This window comes from Eurytemora carolleeae, unplaced genomic scaffold (assembly GCF_000591075.1).
Source record: "Eurytemora carolleeae unplaced genomic scaffold, Eaff_2.0 scaffold813, whole genome shotgun sequence".
NCBI classification, from domain to species: domain Eukaryota; kingdom Metazoa; phylum Arthropoda; class Copepoda; order Calanoida; family Temoridae; genus Eurytemora; species Eurytemora carolleeae.
In genome coordinates this window covers 181218-189571 of record NW_019396702.1, presented here as the reverse complement: position 1 = coordinate 189571, position 8354 = coordinate 181218, and the positions used below count along the sequence as shown (strand labels likewise).

Genomic DNA, 8354 nt, shown 5'->3' with positions numbered 1-8354 from the left:
TAATTTCATTTTTTTTAGGGACAATCTTGCCGTGAGAATGGAGTGTCAAATTTTTTACAGTAATTCATCTAAATGATTACTGAAGAAAAATATTGGGTTTTAAACTGCAATATTCATTTAATTATGACATGTCTAACACAATTGTGTCTATTTGCTAAGGTTAAACATGAAAAACAAGAGACCTCACCATCAGTCACTGTCGTTTCCGTTGAAGCATAGCTATATACATATATTTTATTTTTAACTAAAACCTAAGAAGAGTCCACTATATAAACCAACATGTCATTTCTTCTAATAAAAATGGGCTACCAGAATCATAGGTGTTTTATCACTTCTGGAATTCATTCTGTGTCATTCAATTGTTGACTCCAATTGCAAATTTCATTATTAAATTTTTTTCTGTGCTAAGGTTACACATGAAAAACAAGAGGCCTCACCATCGGCCACCGTCGTTTCCGTAGAACCATAGCTGTAGATTTACAATTTTTGAAACTGAATATATCAATATGGTATTTCTTTCTCATCAATTTTTAAGCTTTTTATATTAACTATTATCCGCTTCTTCAGGAACATTATCAACCAATAGTGGACTCACCATTTGTCAGTGTCATTTCCGTAATAGCAAAACTATATACAAACATGAACAGTATCTGAAACTGTTCATATATATTCATTACTTATGCTAGTTTAACTTACTAACCACTACAAAACTTAACTTACTAACCACTACTAGAACTACTACTAAAACTTCTACTAAAATTTCTAGGGGGAGTCCAGAGTATTTCGCAAAATGTTATTTCTTTCTGTAATTTTTAATCACAAAATACTTTGGGCTCTCGACGTTAGCGATAGGCAAGGTCTACCTCCGATATTGATAATAAATATACTTTTATAAACTTTTTAAAGTGTATTTATTATCAAAGAAAGGTGTCTATTGGAACAGACCAACATTTAAATCTATCAAATTTAAAAATCTACAAGATCAAACTTTAATTTTTAAATATTTCAATTACTATTATCAACATTTTTTTTAATTTCTTTTATTTAAATTCAAACATTTCCATTTTTTTAACCAATTTTGATGATTTATAAACTTTGTCTACAATATATAAGGTCCACACAAAACTTAACTATAATTATCATCAAATAATTTATTGTATAATTAGTTCTTAAAACTATCTCTATTATTGTAAGAAATGTATTTGTAATTCATTATCTCAATTATTCTTAATCTCATATTGAAATAATTCACAATATTACTATTTTGACAAATACATATTCATTAGACAGTGGTTACTACTTTAATTTGTGGCACTCAGCAAATAGAAAATCACATAATATTGCATTCAAATTTTTTTCAAATAATATATTTCAGACAATGGAGCAACCCTCGATAATAAATGTATATGTTTATTACAACCCGGTAGAAACCAATGGAGCAGTTCCCTCTATTAATTTTAATCCTGAAGGTACACAGCATCATAAAACCTTTACAATTACTTAATAATAAGAATAATTATTATGAATTAAGAATAAGTAATATTTATAATTTGTTTATTTAAACAATTTATAATTATCTGGAGTTTCTCGAATATTGTTATTTTGAAATTTGAAATTGTTATTTATAATTTTATAACAATTAATTAAAAATTCTCAATAATAAGCTTTTTCAAGTCAGTCCACCTATTTCTTTTCAAGGGTGCCATTGTGAACTGCGAATTTATATTTGCGCCAAACAGAGACCAAATTTAAAGAATTTAAGCTGAGCTCAAATTTGGTTTCTCCCACTTAGAATTGTATTTAATTTTTCAAGCTTTAAGCTGGTGCTCAATTGCAACCGAGTTTTAGTGGATTTGAACTGTAACTTAAATTTATTAAATTCAGACACTGTTCACATTAGAATATGTTTAGACTGTATTCCTTATTTCAATAATTCTTATTTTTATAAGCAATAAAGCACATTTTTTAATGTTGTAAAACAATAAAAAGTTAGGTATTACCTAACCAATGGATAAAGTAAAGGGGTTATTGGGTGAAACAAGAGCATTTTAGAAGTTGATAAAGATCAATAATGAGTCTATAAGATGTTCCTCTCAGGACAAATTAATACATATAACTGTGTTAAATTTATATCAACATAATTTTATATATTTAAAATTTTGTACACATAAATTTGACACAATTTAATATCAATTTATTCAGACAGGAATATCACATAAAACTCATATTGATTAACTGTAAAAATAATGAGGTTTCAACCTAAACATCCTTTAATTTTTATTTATTAGTCCTTTCAAGATTTAATATTTCTAGCATTCAACAGTTCTCACTCAGTACATAATGTAGTACTGCCAGCTGATGTAGTTCCAGGTGCTATGGACCTGGCTCATCCAGAGGAATCATCTGTTGTGGCAACTCCCACTCCCACTCTGGAACCTGTTGCTGAAGCAGGTAAATAATTGCAATGATAGCAAATATATACCAACAGGAATTTAATAATAACACTTTTTTTCAAATTAACATATATGACTAAATGGATCTATTATCTATTTCTTCCTTTACCTATCACACTGTTATTAATAGTTCATAACAGTGCATATTAATTGCAACTTTTTAGTTATCATTATAAATCAATAGTTATGAATGATTATCAGACACACAGATTACTTCATTAGAAACTTTTTAGAAAGATTATGATTATTATTACATTTTACCCGATAATTAACTCTTATTTCAATTATATATCTAGCATGACAACCTCTTTAAAATGTAATTTAATCATCTTTATAAACATTGCATAATTCTAACAAAGAACAAGAAGAAAAATTAAAAAAAGTAATAAAAACAAAAATATTCAATTTTTTTAATTTATCAAACATTTTACAAAAAAGCAAATTTTGTTAAATATTTAACATTACTTGCCCAATCCTAGAAGCAAGAACAAGAAAAACAACAAGAAGAACAACAAGAAGAACAAGATGAAGAACGAGAACATAAATACTAGGGAAACACATCTCTCGCAGACAAGGAGAAATAATGGAATCCAGAATGAACCTTATTTCCCCCGTCCAGCAAATATCCCCTACAACCTAAACCTAGCAGTGTCTCTCCTTGTCAGGGACTATTACTCAAGGCTGTAATGTACCTTTACATAATAGTATACTTAAATTAACTTTTTATACTACTTAATGTAAATATTATATTTCAGATGCAGTTATATTTTCATTGAAAATAATTTTTTCAATATATAATGTCATTGTCTCCATTGGTAAAACAGAGATGTAAAGATAATGAAAAATTTCATTTTCCAAACAGCTCTTCACTACTAACTTCAACCAAAGGTACTATTAACATCACATATTACACTTTTGCACTGAACTGTACTTTAATTAATTTAAACGTAACAATTCTTATAATATGCCTTTGGTGAATTCTGTATTATTTACGGACAATTTTTCAGAAAATGATGGCTCTATTTTTACAAAATAGAATGAAGTTTTTAAATCTATTTTTTTTGTTTTTTACTTGATTTTCACCCGAGTTCAAGTTTTTTTCCCCCGACGATTTTATACTAATTAAAATCAGAAAACGTGGAATAGTATGTCTCTCTTATAAACAGTATCACATTTTTAATGTCTATAGCACAGAAAATGATGGCTCTACAAGTTTTTACAAAATAGAATGCAGTTTTTAAATCTAATTTTGTTTTGTTTTTTACTTGATTTTTACCCGAGTTAAAGCTTTTTTTCCCCGACGTTTTTAAACTAATTAAAAATCAGAAAACGTGGAATAGTATGTCTTTCTTATAAACAGTATCACATCTTTAACGTCTATAGCACAGAAAATGATGGCTCTACAAGTTTTTACAAAATAGAATGCAGTTTTTAAATCTAATTTTGTTTTGTTTCCACCTTGATTTTTACTCCAGTTCAAGCTTTTTTCCCCCGACGATTTTAAAATAATTAAAAATCAGAAAACGTGGAATAGTATATCTTTCTTATAAACAGTATCACATCTTTAAGGTCTACAGCACAGAAAATGATGGCTCTACAAGTTTTTACAAAATAGAATGCAGTTTTTAAATCTAATTTTGTTTTGTTTTTTACTTGATTTTTACTCGAGTTCAAGCTTTTTTTCCCCGACATTTTTAAACTAATTAAAAATCAGAAAACGTGGAATAGTATGTCTTTCTTATAAACAGTATCACATCTTTAAGGTCTATAGCACAGAAAATGATGGCTCTACAAGTTTTTACAAAATAGAATGCAGTTTTTAAATCTAATTTTGTTTTGTTTCCACCTTGATTTTTACCCGAGTTCAAGCTTTTTTCCCCCGACGATTTTATTTAGATTTTCTATAAAATAATATTCCAGGGTCCAACAGGTTATATTGTAGCAGGAAAATGTTGTTATGATCTTTCCTGCGACTGTAAATAGCATTTTTTTAGTATCATTATTATTACTGTTGTTATTCACCCTTCGTCTGCATTCTACCCCATTTTGTTTCCCCCCCTATGTATCCAAGCTAACGGATAAATCTTGTTTATGTTTGGTTTCTATATTTAAACCCAAGCCACGCGGAGAAATCCGTTATCTCCAAGCCCGGGAGCTGAGGGGGTTGGCCGGCAGCTCGCCGGGTGCGTGGGGCAGAATGCAAACTAAGGGTGGAGCGAAACATAGGGAAAAAAGACAGTTGATCGTCAGCTCCCTTAAACTGAGGTTCTCTTGAAGAATTCCCCTACTTAATGAAACTCATTGATTATTACTATTAAACTCGTATAAGTATCGTGCAATTTAAAGTTTGTATTTTTTATATCTTTGTACATAAATATATTGTAAGAAAAACCGACTCGTTGAATATTTGATAAACTAAGTGCATTGCTATTTGAATTTACTCATATACAATAATATAGCATAAATATGTAAAGTACAACTGCAGTATGGAAACAGTACAACAAAATGGCCGTTTTAAACTTTTTTCCAGTAAATTCCTCTCTATATATTCTATTCTCTATGTCAATAAACGTTAAAACGGCTGAATCGCTCGGGTCCAAATTTTTTGTGGCACCTCCCTTTATCCCAGGGAAGGTTTATGAATGATCAAAATTTCAAATATTTGTCTCAAAATCAAAATTCGATCTTCATTAAATTTTTGAAAATTTTAAAAATCCATGAAATTTTTTGCGAGTGCAGAAATATAATTCCTAAATTATATAGAAAGAGGATGAGCAGAAGGATAAAAAAGAAGAAAAGGGGCCCCCATCGAATGTTGTATTAACACACAGGAAGGTAAAAGATCTCATACTTATTTTATTCTAAAAACAATAAGATACAATTCATCTTATCTCCGATCGTTCTGATTATGACAATTTTATAATAAACAGGATGAGAAAAAGGAAGAGTATGTGTCTCCTTCGAATACAGCAAGAGTATTATCACATAGGAAGGTAACAGTTATCATACTTAATTTATTTTTTCAGGGAAAATTGTCATAGATAAGAGTATTCGATTGAATTTGGCTATGTTTAAGGAAAGTTTTTCGTCGGCATCCTCGGATTCGGACTAGGACGACGAAGTCATCATCAGCTTGTTGAATGTAATTTTAATTTTAATTTAATGTAAATTTTATTTAGGAGGGGAAAATAAAAATTACAGTCAATGAGCTGATGATGACTTCGTCGTCCGAGTCTGAATCCGAGGAAGCCGATGAAAAACTTGCCTTGAACATAGCCAAATTCAATCGAATACTACAGAATTCCTTGAGCACATCCAGCATTACAAAATTAACAATTCTTAAGAACTGTTTGCTGCGCAAGGTCGTTGTAGTAGATAAAATTATTGCTTTAACAAACCAAAAAAATTAATTGCATAAACAAAAACAACACATTTTACAAGAACTTAAATAAGTGAGATGATCTGTATGTCATTTTAAAATAAAAATTTAAAACCTATTAATTTTTGTTTTTTAGAATTACAGACTACTCCGCAGTGGTTATTATTTCTATTGAAGAATTGAGATTCTTTTTTGTGTTTTATTTTAAGCTAAACCAGCAGGCATTATTATTTTGTATTTTGGGTATGAAAATAAATACTAAAAATTATGAGAACTGGTAATTAACTAATGTAATTTAAGAATCTTTACACCCTATTCTTGACTTTTTGATTTATCAAGTATCTATCTATCATAAGTAAAATAAGATGAGGAAATTTGCCCGACACCTAAGACGTCCTGTCATACTCATTTTTTATTAATAGACATTAACATCATAAGTAAAAAAAAAATGTTAATGGCTATTAATAAAAAATGAGTCATAGTATGACAGGTCGTCTTAGGTGTCGGGCAAATTTCATCATACTTTTTTTACCTATGATAGATAGATACTCAACAAATCAAAAGGGCAAGAATAGGGTGTAAAGATCCTTAAATTACACTACTGATGTTTAATACAATACTTGATCAGACATAGCTTTGCAGGGTAATGGTGTTAATCAGAATATATTTTATTTCTTTTTTTAATCTTACAGTTTCGGTGAGTGCAATGCAATGCAAAGTAGAATGTAGATTGCCTGAGGAAGGGAAATGCAAACAAATGTAATATTAAAAGAGCCTCCCCCCAGGATAACCCCCACCCTCATACGAACATGTATACACATGTTTCTTAGACTATTAACACGCATAAATTTTACATTTTTTTCTTCATTTTTTACATTTGATTTAAATGTAAATTTATATTTAGATTTGAAGATGAGCAACAAATAACAACATCAGAACTAACTTTTACAGTTCAATAGATCTATTAAAAAGAATATCCCCATCTCTTCTACATGACATACAGAAGACCATAAACTTCTAAAATATATTATTTTTAATGTGATTTGTATTTCTAGTCTCAGCATCGTCGACATCTTTTCAATTTCTATATTAATTTCAGACCAATCGACCAATCAAAATATTATGGCTGACAAACGTGTTGATATTGTTTGCTCAGATATCAGCAAAGTTCGTCACCTAGTTGTTGTTCACTCCCAGGGCAGTCATCTTTGGGATGTATCAAGTCCTACATGTGACAACCTTCCCTTCAAGCTGGAGTTCATCATTGTTCATGGAGGGAAAGTTGGACAGTTGGTTGACATTGTCAAGCAACAGGCCCGTTTGTCTGATGTGAATGGAGAGACAGTGTACTTGACAGCGATGATCTGGCAAAATTCCATCATAAGATTATCTATAGCCGATTGTCAGGACATAATTCAAGATCTTGAGTTGTATCCCGTGGCTCTCCCAACCATGATGTATGTCCCCAACCTGGAGGAGATCTTCCCCAAGATAGCAGAACTCAATCAACTGCTAACTGATTACCAAATGCGCAACAATATGACTCCATACTTGTTGTGCAAAGTTGGGAAGATAGATTCTCCAAAGGGCTACAGATGTGTCCCAGAGTTTTGGCAGGAATATCTCGACAAGAAATCCAAGGGATATCACCTGTCTGAACCTGGTAATAAGATGCTTATCAAGTACATCTCTCTCTTCCATCTTCATGTATCTAAGGGACCAGGAAAACCACGTCAAGTGGAAACTGGTCAAACCAGATTCAGACCCCCAGTGGTCACAGTCCCCTTTCCTTGAGTTCTTTTGTAACTCTATTCTTCTTTCTTTCTGATCAATGTTCATTGTTTTTAAATCACTTTTTTAATACTAGAGTGGAAATTGACAAATGATGATTTTAAAAATATGAATATGTATTAAAGGTTACGAGGGTCATTAATTACATATGAATATTGCTAAAACTAAATCATTTGTCATCATCAACTATAATTGAAATTTTAAAACTTTTTCAGTCCCTATTCCTTGAGTTTTTTTCCAACTCTTTGTTTCTCATCAATGTTGATTTTTTAAAATTACTTTTGATACTTCAGTTGAATTTGACAAATTAAAGTTTTCAAGCTTTTTAGGTTCATCACCATCCACTTATTCAGGACCAATACTCAAAATTAAATGAACATTTTTTCCCATAATTAAATCAAGAGTTTTATTACTTTCTAAAAATTATTCTATTTGTTTGAACTGTCAACTCCAAATGCAAGTTAAACTATTCCATTTTTGTTTCTCTTTGCTAAGGTTAGACGTGAAAAACAAGTGATCTCACCATCGGCCACTGTCGTTTCCGTTGAAGCATAGCTATATACTGTATATTAACAGTATCTGACACTGATTATATCAAGATGTTCTTTGCTTCTAATCAATGTAAATTATTTTTAAAATTAATTTAATAACTGAGTTGAATTTGTTAAAAGATGGTTTTACATATATAGATATGTATAAAATGTTCCGACGGTCATTTATTACATATAAAT

At 30.2% G+C, this 8354-nt stretch overlaps 1 long non-coding RNA gene across 1 annotated transcript; it reads left to right on the top strand.

The window, feature by feature from the left end:
* The first annotated feature begins 5128 nt into the window (after positions 1-5128).
* Positions 5129-6120, top strand: LOC111707563 (uncharacterized). Its single transcript, XR_002766474.1, has 3 exons — positions 5129-5288; positions 5384-5446; positions 5969-6120. It is a non-coding gene; the product is annotated as an uncharacterized LOC111707563 (long non-coding RNA).
* Positions 6121-8354: the final 2234 nt, after the last annotated feature.